The 14,661-nt window shown below is 41.3% G+C and overlaps 1 pseudogene; it reads right to left on the reverse strand.

Annotated features, from left to right (window-relative positions):
* Positions 1-961: 961 nt before the first annotated feature.
* Positions 962-2,487, reverse strand: LOC121990882 (annotated as a pseudogene).
* Positions 2,488-14,661: the final 12,174 nt, after the last annotated feature.

Raw genomic sequence — 14,661 nt, forward strand, 5'->3', positions numbered from 1 at the left:
ATGCTTCAGATCATGTCTCATCCCAAGCCGTCAGATCGTGACTCATTGTGATCCAACGCTCTAGATCGCATCACAAGCGATCCACCATACTTCTTTGATCAACGTTGATCAACGGCTGCCATCCGTTCGCCCAACCAACTGTCCAGTCATCTCCCTTTGCCCACGAGGATGCCACATAGGCACTGCCATGTCAGGTACTAGCCTGACACGTCACCCGAGTGTCATGTAGGCACTGCAATGTCACCTGGAGCATAAATTTAAGCTCCTCAATGCTCCTCGCGAAGTGCAAAGTGCGCCTACAAAGCGCCCAAAGCGCCCATTGCGCACGTGGCGGGTGGCGGGCTCACAGGTGCGAGCACCTGCTCGCCCCTGAGCAGAGAGTACCTGGTACTTTTCTGAGTTAACTCCAATAACTCAACATCATTAATAAGTAAGGAATGCACATCGGAAATTTCCGATGTGGGACTATTCTCCCTTGCATTTCCTTAATGAATAACCAACGTTATTTTGGGCCGACTTTGAACATTAATTTCTCATTCACCCTTAATCGGTTTTGAGCAAATTAATAGTCTAAATCTATCTACGCGAAACGTAGATTTCAATTTTGAAGTCAATTACGACTTTCAACAATTGATGGCTTCCGATTTTTCCTCCTCAAAATCGTATTGGTCCATTTAGGCCCCAATATCCAACAAATACAACATACATATTGATCATGTCTGAAGGCTATGAGATGGTGTGCTAGCTCCGATGGATGATTGTTTGAAGGATAATGAGCTTCTCAGATCTGAATGAACTCCTTAATGATCCTGCTCATAATCAGATGAGCCAACAAAACGTTAGTGACCTAAGATCGATGTGGGAATCCCTGCAATTGGAGATGAGCCAACAAAACGTTAACAGTCTATAACCAAATTCTTCAATGTTTATTTTCAGTGGCCGCTCTATATTTTTTAATTACCTAAAAAGTGCCTCCGTCCATTGCCAATTGCGGATGGTGCTAAAGACCAATTATGAAGTAATTAAAATGTCTAACAAAAAGTGATATATAAAATGGAAATCTCCCATACTAGACATTAGCAAAAGAGTCGCCTGACTTAAGCTTAGCTAGAGATGATCATGTAGATATCTAAATTCCATTAGGGTAACTGCTAGAGAAGTGTATTTGCAAGTTACTTTGGATTAAATGTGTCCCATTATTAATATTCCTCTACTAAGAAATGAAAAGTCGGAATAGAGTACTGCCAAATAATTGATCCAACAACTACCAAATTTTGTAAATCAAGAAACAAGTATAACGTTTGAAGTTGTGAAACACACCCAAGCTGTAAAGATCATCTGAAGATTACCAGCATATAAGTCAGTTGCTTGTTTTTCTCCTCAAGGAACTTTTCCTATATAATAGATGAAACTCATTAGGAGAAAAAAATAAAAAATAAAATATGAAAACAGTAAATTGCAGTGCAAAAGATTTTTGTATGCTGACATTCTTTTTGTGCATCTTCCAGATCTCCATCTAGCATGGGGAAAAAATTGATGACTAACAATTCAACAACACAAAGATAATCATAGTTACAATGACAATAAAAAACTTATCAACAAATTTCTCACTTGCTTCTCCCTTATGCTTGTAAGACCAATCTGAAGGACTTCTTCGATTGGAATTAATTCTTTTAGGTAAAGGGAGTTCAGATCCTCACCCTTAAGATGCCTATTAATTTTGCAGAACAAAGGCGTCATAATATAGCGCAAACTTCACCAAATGAGTGATGCAGTGAATAATATAAATCAAACAATAAATTAGCACAATAAACCTTAGTTCAATCTGCAAGTTGTCATTCTCTTTCTTAACTCATTCAATTTCAACACTCAAACTATAGCAAATTTCTTGAATGTTTTGGTAAAAGTAAAGGAAAATAAGGTTTTATAAGAATGAGATGACAGAAAGAAAAAAAATCAAAGAATTAAAATCGCCATGATTTGCTTTAAAAATCAGAAGAAAAAAACTCTTAGTTTTATATTTTCATTTATGGACAAAAAAAAAGAGTCTTTCGAAACAAAGGAAAAGAAACAAAGCAATCTCTTTTTCTTTCTTTATTTCATGGCAATGTTACCTCGTACTTGGCATCCCAGATATTTGCGTCGGAGTTCGTCTAGTACCTCTCCAAAACCTTCGGCAAGGTGAAATTCGCAAGCATCATTAGAGTCTCAAAATTCACCTACCACAATAAAAAATGAGCCCAAAAAGTTTTTTCTTTTCTTTCATAAGAAAATCAAATAGGTCGTGTACAAAGTCACATTATGGAGGGGCTACAGTTCTCGGACATCTTGCCAAAGCTTGAGAATATGACCACGGAGACCTGCTCTTCATAGAGGATGTTGATCTCCCTCATATACTTAATGATCCCATTGGCGCTTGGTGAAGGTGACCTGCTAGTTGGTGGAATTCTCGATCCACTTGATCTTGATCTTCCCACACCCCATTTCCTCCAACACTGGCATCGTCATCGCCGTTTGGCTCCAACTCATAGAGGAATAAAAGAAGAGGAGATTGGAGAACGATGAGGGAGGGAGGATTGAGAAAAGGAGGAGGACTTTCCATACCAAGCATGAAGGGGAGGAAACTTTCGGTGAAGTACCAAAACTACTCACCACTGACTTTATAAACCCTAGCATTCAATCTCAAAAGATAGAGAAGAAGAACTCTTAAGTGGGAGAAGAGAGCAAGGAGATGAGTCATAGGAAGAAGGACGCAACTCTCAAATTAGGGCTCACAGAGGGGAGATGGAGAAAAGATTATAGGGATAGATGTGTGGCACCGAAGTTAAAGTGAGGAGAACTGTAATCATTAAGGGCACGTTTGGTTCGGGGTTATCTTTGATAACCTTGGTTATCCATCCAAGGTTATCAAGGATAACCTTATTTGGTTTAAGTAATTGATGATTCCTAAGTCATGATGCATGCCTGACACATCAACAATTTGGGCATACAACCCGGAATCACAAACCCTAAGAAAAGTGAGGTTATCCTTGATTCCGGGGTTAATAAAAATTTTAAGACAAAATTATCTTTCATTATTTACCGTTTGAGACAAAAATAACCTTACAGATCTATCAAATTTCAATCTGCCACTTGGATGGCTCACGATTCACAAAAAAAAAACCTAGCCATTGTTCGCCGCTCCTCCTCTCACGCACAGCCTTTCCCTCTCGTAGCGATCTAATTTATTAGCCCTAGAGAGAGTGCCCATTGCGAACCCAAGGCCGAGCGAAATCAAGGGGAAACGAGACGCAGCGACGACAACGGTGAGGTAGGCGGAAGGCGATGGCATCCGCCGCGGTGGAGAAAAAGCAACCGGCGGAGGTGGAGGGCGAGATGTGCGCGCCAGCGGCGCAGGTGAGAGGAGGCGGAGGCGAGGGGTTGCAGCAGTACTACGTCCAGCACATCCATGATCTCCAACTCCAGATCAGGCAGAAGGCGAACAACCTCCAACGCCTCGAGGCCCAACGGAATGATCTCAACTCTCGCGGTTAGGAATCCCAACCCTCGATGTGTGTTTTTGCACCATTTTCCACGATGCCCTAATCCTGAGAAGGTTTAGGTTTTTCGATACTCGATAGAAGTGGTTCCCAATGTTATTGGTTTAGAAGTTTGAGGCGAGAAAAATACAAATGTTATAATTTCATTGACAATGATTTATAACCATTCTCTTATTATCACAATTGTTTAACTAGAATTTTAAATATGATTTTATAGCATAAATTGAATAACATTTCTTGCGAAGTACCTTTTTTTCAAAATAGGCATCTATCTTCTCGCTCGTTTTTTTCAATCTTGGTGGCAAAAAGTCATACACTGAACATGGGCACTTTACATGATCGATTTCATAGTTATTTGTAGAGAGATAAATCACTAATGACATTTTTTGCCTTTTAAACAATGACTAGAGTCAGTCCTTGTTGTTTAAAAGCTTTGTGCAAAATTATAAATTATTCTTCAATTTTATCTTCTGAGCACTGCTTCTTCCAAGAAAATTTTTTACATCATCCATCATAGAATATATACACCTACAAAAAAAATATAAAGGCAACTCATTTAAAGTATCTTCATGATGCACAACAAAATAATCAACAATAGCATCATATTTAATATTTTAATACATAAAATTGTTAATCCATTTTTAGTCTATCTTGAGTTATTATGGTCCGTAAATAAGATTTTATTAACCTTAATTTTGAAAAACTTATTTTGACAAATGTCACTGTCACGGGTATTGTCAATAATATGTTATAAGCAATCATCACATTTGAAAATATATCCATTGTTTTTCAAAACTCTAATATTTGAATGGATGACTATTTTTATTTGTTTTATAAGATTCACTTGGTAACATTAATTGCAAAACTTTTAGTTAAGAATATATATATATATATATATATATATATATTGTATCAATATCATAAGTGTCATCTGTTGATTGGTCCTAGGAAGATCGTACCGATTCCATTGTAAAAAAATTTTGTACAAGTGTCAAACCTTTCCTAAACAACCTATTGTGTTCTTTAGAAATTAAATTAGGAATTGCAAACAGAACTTAACATTATTGATTTCAAATTTAACTTATCTGTTCTTAATGGTTTAGATTTGGATCGCAAACGATGCTTAACATTATTGATCCAAATCCACCTATGTTATAAATTCAATTAAATATTAATTTCCAAAATTGGCTTCCAGGACTGCATGGCGAGGCACTAGTCCTTCTTGGGTATGGGATCATCCACCGCCGCCTAGACAAAGCCTTTTAAGAAAATCTAATATTTAATTTCCTTATATAACTCTAGGTTTAATCATGTAAAATACCAAAAAAAAAAAAAAAGGGCAGATAATAATAAGGGGAATTTTTCAGAATTTTTGGAAATTTTTCGGACCTCGTATGGACGAGTTTACGGGGATAAAAACAGGGCCTGGAAAAGCCTATTTAGGCTACCCATTTAAGCGAGGAAATGTTATTTTCTTAATTCCTTTTTCTATTTTCTTTTCTTTGTTTTCTTTCTTCTCTTCCTCGTCGAAACCATGCGCGCCTGCGTCTCCCTTCCCTGCCAAATCCCCCGCGTGCCCGTGCCCTAACCGCACGCGGCAGTTCTTCTCCCCTCTTTCCTTCTTCTTTTTCCCCCCGACGCATCCCTTCTTCTCCTCCTCTCCTCTGCCCGACGCCGACCTGATCCATTCTTCATTGCGTGCCCTAGATTTTTGCCGCCGACCGAGCCTTCTTCCTGCACGAAGCCAGCCCTAGCGACGCCAGCCGATCGTTGGCCGCCTCTTCTGTGCTCGTGCCCTAGTTAGCCACCGGCGCCCGTCGCCCCTCGCCCCTCGCCGTAGAGATCCCAGTGGCACCGCCACCCTCTCTTGTGCTCGAGCATCGCGCCGACGCCGACGCACAGAACCTCTTCGTCGTGCCCTAGATCTGTAAAGATCTGCAGCGTGCCGCCGCCACTGTACCCTGCCGACGTTGCTGTTATTCCTCCTCAACCCTAACGCTGGCAGCCGACGTCGCCATGCCCTAGCACTGTCGCCGGATTCTTGATCACTCTGACCAGTGGAGAGGGAGAAGGTAAGTTGGTTGGAATTAGGTTATTGTTTGACAGTAATCTCCCCTCTTGATCTTGATTTTTCCTTGCTGCTAATCTAGGTCACGGTTGGGGCTGTGAGGGAGAGGAAGACTCTGCCATGAAGTATTCCGACAGCAATATTTGGGGTTTTTGGCCTGAATCCTAGCCACAACACTAGTTCGGTAAGGCAGAGTATGTGAATATCTGAATATGATTTGGGATGTTTGTGTTGAGTTGTTGGCTGATCACAGTGGATTCTGTCACTGTTGTTTTCCGCAGCAGCAACTCCTAGTTCCGATCACTATAGCCCCAAGGCACGTGTCTCCGGTAGTGACTCAAAGCCGGGTATACGGATTTGGGTGAGTCTTGATGTTGTTTCGTTTCTATAGAGGATGATAATAGTGTGATGTGGATTAGGGTTTTGCCCTAATTTAGTGTAAGAGATTTTATTTAGCTATTTATAGGAATGTAGCTAAATAAAATATATTTATGTTGGTGATACAGGACTTTGACGCGAGACGAATATCTCGATGTCATATTTGGACCTTTCTATTGGAGACAGGTACTTTGACTTTATGTCATTTGATATGCATAGTAATGTTTTTAACAAATAGCAATGATTGTGTTTTTCTTATCTGCTTCAGTTGATCACTACCTGATATGTTACATGCTTGTTTGTTTATTTGTTATGCACATCATGTTAGTACTTATCTGATTATACATACTTATAGAGGTAGTGACACAATCATGTTATATATTATGTTCAGGACCTAGGGTTTTTTATACCTTATCTGATCTGTGTACATTTGATTTGATTCATTGTCCTATGGTACACATTTTATATCTATATATGGATATTGCTATGCTATTTAGGATATTGCTATGTTTAGTGTCATGCATCATCTCGCATGATTGCATGCTGTGCGATAGTCTGCTCCATTATTGTCGAGAACATCGCCAGTTACATGTATCTGTACACACCACCACTCATGGGTTAGTGGTATATCAGACAGGTGCGTGGCAGTTCTGCTGTTTGGCTCCGTTAGTCTGGTGACTCAGCGTGGTAGCCGACAGACAGTTCTGCTCTGTTTGGCCTCGCTTGTTTAGTGTAGCAGCGTGGTAGCCGGCAGGCGGTTGGACTCTGTTTGGCTCCGTTATTCCGCTCATGGGTAGTGTGACGCAGCATGGTAGCCGGCAGAGATTCCTCCCCGTCATCGTGTACCAGGAGATAAGAGCATTGAGCTCCCCCATTTATGATTTGGGGTAGGAGGATAGGTGTACTCCGACAGCAACCCGTCCACTCAGTCACTCATCAGGAGCAGTGATGGCAGAGTGCACGGTTGTCACAGCCCTACCCACTCGGTCTCACCATTGTGTGTGAGATGGCTAACTGGCGTCAGGGGTGACCATGACATTTGCATCATATGCATGATGCATTTATTGCTTGTATTTGTTTCATTTATTTGCTGCATTTATATGGATGCATATGATTGACATGCATACAGGATTTATAACACTCTCGGTCTGACGACCCTGTTATACTTATACCCTAGTCCTAGTTAGTACAGTTTTCTCCTGTTGTTTCAGTTGCATTTATCCTTCTTGTATCAGGAGACTGTACGCATGATTAGTGCTGGTTGTGTCACGCGCTAGAGGAGTCCCTGTCCGAAAAAATTTCGGCAGCATCTCCCCTGTACGGCGGACAATCTGAAACTTCTACATAACCCATATACCTCAGCCACAGGCGGCTGGAATAATAACAATAAATAAAAACAATCACCACGCAGTTTATATAGATATTCAGCCTCTGGCTATCACAACCACGCAGTTAATAATACTAATCACAATACTACACTGACTCGAAATCCACCCTACTCCACTACACTCGTAAAACTCAAATCCGACGAAACTCACCTCTTCCGTCGTTCAGGCAGGCATGTAGTAAAAACATATCGAATAGAACATCCATCAATATCAAAAGAAAACATACGATGTCCAAGTATCCAAATAACCAAGTACACACATAAGTAAATAAAAACCAAACCAAATGGTAAATAAATCCTCGAGGTCTGCAGGGATCTAGCACTACGTGCAGTGAGGACTAGCGACTGGAACTCCCTCCGGACAGCATCAACCTGAAAATAACAACAATGGAGGCGGGGTGAGTCCAACACTCAGCAGGTACAATTGATATACAAAGTAGGGAAACAACACCTAGCACTAATCATGCGTACAGTCTCCTGATAAGAAAGATAAAAAAAAATGCATCTGAAGTAAACAGGAGAATACTGTACTAACCAGGTCCTGAGTATAAGGTCAAACAGTCCGAGGGATAAGGAAATCCTGTATGCATGTCAAACATAGGTATCCAAACAATATGCATCATATAAATGCAGCAAACACAAGCACAAGCAATAAATGCATCATGCATATGATGCCCATGATGCGTCCTGGTCACCCCTCACGCCAGTCGATCATCTCACACAATAGTAAGGCCGAGTGGGTAGGGCTGTGACAACCGTGCACCGTGCACTCTGTCGTCACTACTCCTGATGTGTGACCGAGTGGACGGGATGCTGTCGGAGTACACCTATCCTCCTACCCCAAATCATAAATGGGGGAGCGCAATGCTCTCAACTCCCGGTACACAGTGACGGGGAGGAATCCCTGCCGGATAACACGTTGTGTCTCACTACCCATGAGTGGACCAACGGTGCCTAACAGAGTCTTTGCTGCAACACACTCTGCCTGAATCGACCACTAACCCATGAGTGGTGGTGTGTGCAGATCCATGTAACTGGCGATGTGCTCAACAATAATGGAGCGGACTATCGCACAGCATGCAATCATGCAAATGGTACATGGCAATAACCATAAAAACATCCTAACCTAATCCATATATATAGAAAAGTGCACCCTAGGTCAACGGATCATATCGAATCAAAGGTACACAGAAGGTATAAAAACCTAGGTCCTGAACATGGTGAAGCATGGTATATCACTACCCCCTATAAGCATGTATAAACAAATAAAGTATACATGGGATGCAAATCAAGAAATCAATCAATCATGTATCAGATAATGGGTAGTGACTAACCGAAAGAAATAAAGGACATAATTAATGCAACTTGTTAAATTCACTACTATGTATATCAAATGACATAAGTCAAAAGTACCCGCCTCCAATAGGAAAAGTCCAATCAGTCCAAATCCGACGTCGAGATACTCGTCTCGCGTCAAGGTCCTGTATAGCAAACATAATGTCTAGTTTAGCTATTTCTATAACACCACAATTAGCCAAACTACATTCTAATCCAATTAAAGAAACTCTAAATTGGATCCAACTAATCCTTCCAACACAATTAATGAACCCTAATCAAATTGAACTCAAAATCAATTAGGATTAGCTCCATTAACCCTAGCCATTCCACTATTCGATTTCAATTGAAACCTACACATGAATCCAAGTTAACATGTAATGCTAACACAACTAGAAATCATCTACAACGAAGTCCAAAACCCTATATTTTACCTCAAACTCACAGCCAGATAGTTTCTACCGGAGAAGGGTTGTTTTGCTGCTGTAAACAAAAACAAGCAAACCTCACAATTGTTACACAAAGCTCACAACCTTATAAAACTTCCACTGACAGCTACCTAAAATCACCAAATTCTTACCTTGTTGCTGCTGGATCAAGATTTGTGGCCGAATTGGGCTGTCCGCCACTAGAAGGTGGCTGCCTGTTGCTTCCTCTGCCGAGACTTCACTGTAGGAGGTGGCTGAAGGAAGACTTAACAGTGGAATTAGGGCACGGACGGAACCACCAAGGCTTGGGTTGCTGCTCCCAACTGAAGACCTACTCAAGCCTCTGGATTCCGGCGATCTAGGGCACAAATGAACCTCGGCGTCGGTAGTGCTCGGCTAACCAGTCGGTGCAAGAGGGAAGCGAGCGGCGTCGGCTGTGGCACTGTGGTGGCAGCCGGCGCTAGGGCAAAGTGAAAGAGAGGCGGCGTCAGCAGTGGTGGCGGCGCGAAGTGGCTAGGCGCTAGGGCAGCGGCAAGGGACCGGCGGTGTCGCACGGGCACAAGCACAGAGAGAAGAAGCACAGAGAGAAGAAGCACAGAGAGAAGAAGGAGTCGGCTTCTCCCTTGGTCCGGCTTATGCACGCGTGGGAGAGGAGAGAAGGGAACCGCCGAGTGGCCGGCGGTTAGGGCACGGAGGAATCGGCATCGGCGCGAGGAGAAAGGGTGCGCTCGGGTAAGAGAGAAACGGCGAGGGAAAGAAAACAAATAAGAAAAAGGAAAAAGAAATAATTAAATAAATCTTTTCCTCACTTAATTGGGTAGCCAAAACAGGCTTTTCCGGACCTCATTTTGTCCCCGTTAACTCGTCCATTCGAGCTATGAAAAATTCCCGGAAAATTTTTAAAAATTTCGAAAAATTCCCTTATTAATATTCACCTATTTTTCGGTATTTTACATTCTCCCCAACTAATAAAAATTTGGTCTCCAAATTTCGTTATCTACCATCAGCAAATACTAACAACAGATATAGAAAGTATAAATGTTGAACGGTAAACTGAATCACATACCTCACGAAAAAAGATGGGGATATCGAGCTCGGATCGTATCCTCAAGCTCCCAAGTAGCCTCCTCATCCGAATGATGCTGCCATCCGACTTTAACCGGCCGAATAGTCTTGTTCCGCAACTGACGTTCTTTCCGGTCTAGAATCCATACCGGAACCTCCTCATAGGTGATGTCAGGCTGAAAGGAGAACTGAGATTATCTATCAACACATGTATCAGATCGGATACGTATCTCCTCAGCGTAGATACGTGGAATACGGCGTGAACGTCTGCCAAGGACGGCAATTGTGCCAATCGATAAGCTACTGCTCCAATCCTTTCCGAGATCTAGAAAGGTCCAATTTATCGCGGAGCTAGCTTACCTCTGAGGCCAATCTCTTCACCCCTTTCGTGGGTGAAACTCATAGAAATACCTGGTCGCAAATGGAGAACTCTAAGGGTCTCCGACTCCGGTCAGCATAACACTTCTGGCAGTCTTATGCCTCTGACATCCTCTGCTGATAAAATGGACCACTTTGCCTCACGTTGAGCTCCATGAGGTCTCAACAACTGGGTCTCTCGGATTCTCTTCCTGATCGACGACTGAGCAACGATCGTAACAAGAATACCCTGCTCTGTCTGTCCCTGCTCCTCAATGTCTAACTCAGAGAAATCCTGAATCAAATCTGTGACCACAACTCGGTGGCAAGCTAAAGTCCCTCTGGACCTCTAGCTAAGTGCATCGGCAACCACATTAGCTTTTCCCCGGTGATAGCTAATGGTACAATCATAATCCTTCAGGAACTCCATCTATGTCCTCGGTCGAAGATTAAGTTCCTTCTGTGTGAACAGATATTTGAGACTCCGATGGTCAGTGAGAATCTCAATGTAATATCATACAGGTACTTCCGCCAAATCTTCAGGGCAAAAATAATAGCGGCCAACTCCAGATCATGTACTGAGTATTTTCTTCTCAGGCTCCCTCAACTATCGAGAAGCATATAAGAACGCTCTACCGTGCTACCTCAGAACAGCACCCATACCCTGTAGAGACGCGTCGATGTAGAGGACAAATTCGTCCTCTTCCGAAGGTAAAAACCAAAAAATCAAAGCCGACACTAGTCTCCGCTTCAGCTCCTAGAAGTTGGTCTTGCAATCCTCAGTCCAAGTAAACTTCACGCCTTTCATGGTCACGCGTGAAAGTAGCATAGATATGCGGAAGAAACCCTCGACGAAAGGTCTGTAATATCCTGCGAGTCACAAAAGACTACGGATCTCCTACACTGATTTCGGCTGCTCCCAACGGTAACAACCTCTATCTCCTGTGGAACCACGGTACACTCCTACTAGTGACCGTGTGTCCCAAACATCATAACAAAAGACAATCCAAACCAGCACTACTGATAATCACATATAGATGTTCTCGCCGAATCATCTCTAGATCTATGCAAAGGTAGTGTACGTGACTCACCTCGGATCCGTAATAGATCACAACATCATCCACAAAGATAATGGAAACCTATCCAAACATCCTCGACATACCAGGATCATCGAGTCCCTGAAAACATCTAAGGTACTGTAAGCCTATATGGCAAAAACCAAGACACATAATGTCCGTATCACAGACATTCCTATCCATAAGATCTCTGACAATAAGTCTGAAATATGATCACCAACGATAAAAATCACCTAAGCATAGATCCTCCAGTGTGAGAGCAACGCTCCATCACAGAAAATACCACATATGGGGGAGCAACGCTCTACCACAAGAAATCCTCAATATGTAGGAGTAACACTCCACTACAAATAATCCATAACATGTATCTGCAATAGATATGGGAGCAATGCTCCGCTACAAGCAATCCGAAATATGTATATGTGGGAGCTCCGCTCCACCACAAACGATCCATAAGTGTCCAAGGCACCTAACTATCCAACTAAAGGCTGCACGAGATCACTCGACCACATATCACTGTGGGCAGCCAAAGGTATAAACAACCTAGTAAACAAATCAAATCCATAGTCAACTCTATCATCATCCTAGTGGGTTGGTCACCCACTAATAGGAGAATTAGTTGACAGGGTTATACAACCAATAACATAATGTAGACACTCAGCATTCTACATTCAACATAGGTAGAATCATCATGATGCTACCCACCATACACCTGGCACACATGCACACACAACATATGTATGATCGACATAATTCTCCAATTAGTACACACCAAACATACTCACAACATAGGCATAAATCATCGTGCTACCTCCAACAATGCATACCGAACCCGTGTGCATATATCAACATAGGTATAATCGACAATACACCTCAAACAACCTCACATGGCATATATACACCTATGCCAAGAGTATAACCAACATATACTTCCAATAAAGCATACTAAACCCAGGTGCACTCACATATCAAACATAATCAAAAAGATACCTCAGATACCACACCAAACACATATGTACATATCACAACTCAGATTAAATCGACAAAATACCTCCATCAAAACACCACCGATGTACTTATACTACATCTCGGATTTAATCAACAAGATATCTTCAATAATACCTCTAGATACATACAACCAACTGCATATCTATGATCCACAAGGAACCTTCAAACCATATCAGAACATGGGTACATATACTACTTGCAAATGGACAGTCTACCACAGGACTCCTACAACCCAAAACAATCATGATATACATGCAAAATCAGCATACCAGCTCAATCAAAGAGACCAACCTTATGCTACCAACACTCATGGGTTACCGGTATATCTAAACAAAATTCATGCATATGTATCAAGCATGAATACATCAATCAAAGGTAACCCAAAATAAAGCAGCCTAATCATCCAGTAACAACCCTGCTCTAGGTTCAAAGGAACTGGTATCGGACAAGAAAAATATACACACCGTGGTATAACATTGCCAGTCAATGTCATACACTACCAAGACTATACCCCATGGGAAAAATTTTATCATCATAAATCCAAATGTACTCTCCCAGTTTACACAAGTAACGATTGTATCCCATAAGTGTTAAGCAATTAGCTCTACACTTCCTTACACCAGCGGGGTCACATATCCCAACGCACCCTCTAAGTTATCCCACCAGGTATATACAGTCCACGGTCAAAGTCTTCATGGAATAGGATACATCGATCCTTTATAAACTATCCAAGCTGAAAATGATTTCTGACTAAATCAGTCCTTCCCACGTCAGTACAAAACATATACTCAAAGGTGCTCTAGATACATAACTAAGCACAAATAACCTAAAGGTTCAAACCTCTAAAAATAGAGTATGGCAATCCTCTACTGATCAACCAACAAAACTAAATCATTCATCTACTAACTAATCAAGAATACCTTAATCCTCCACAAGCAACTAAGGTATATCCAACCACATAATATCATATGTATAAATGTGTACGACCCAAAAGAAAAAGTCAGAATTTAAGAACATCAAGACACTCTCATCTTCATCCTCAAAAACATTAGCCCACACTATATCAGATGAATAAATCTCTACTCCCCATGAGGGCAAGTTAGCATTCAAAACATCAATCATTATTTATCCACATAGTCCCATATCAGAGGAAACATATATCAATTTTTTTTTTCATCCTGTTAACTATCCATAACCGACCAGATTTATTAAAATCTCATAGGCACAGTCAACCGTAAACTCTCCAGCACCCAATTTATAATCTGATCACCAACCATAATCATCAAACCTGTGAATATCATAAATGACACTCACTATGTCACCATCAATGACAACCCAAATATAAATCATCAAAATAGTTATCCACTAATAGATCATCAAAACAAATATCTAGTAATTGATCATCAGACAACCACATAACATTTTCTCTCATAAATCATTAGAAATCAACATATCATAATATCTGATCTCACAATATCCCTCAACCTCAAACCATTCTCAACAATGATCAAACATGGTAACCCCCAATGATCAATTTCCATCGTACCTGGTACCCTAATATCCAAAAGATATGAGTATAAAACTCTCCTGGCTAAGTCAACATGAATATGTAGGTATCATCCAATACCCAGCTAACAATAGCAGAGGCTAGTATGTGCCTCCATCTCCTACGAGTAGTAACAGAAGCTAACACTACTGATGGTATGATAAGAAAAATCACCAGAGATTATAATCCTTTATCTCTATTAAGGTCAACCATCCTCAATGGCTAACCCATCACAAGTAATATGTGCTATAGCAACCAGACAGGTACTAAATAAAGAATGCTAATACCTGTCATAAACTATAAAATTAAACATCATACCTATATGCCGTCTGGAGATGTTCCGTCGCAGTCCAGTCCCCAACTTGACCTCAAAATTTCCGATCATAAAAATCACCGGAAATCCATATAAATCCAAAATGAAAATCCAAACACAATCGTAATGGAAAAATCCTTGTCACTCAAACAACTACCCAG

This window comes from Zingiber officinale, chromosome 6B (assembly GCF_018446385.1).
Source record: "Zingiber officinale cultivar Zhangliang chromosome 6B, Zo_v1.1, whole genome shotgun sequence".
Lineage (NCBI taxonomy): Eukaryota > Viridiplantae > Streptophyta > Magnoliopsida > Zingiberales > Zingiberaceae > Zingiber > Zingiber officinale.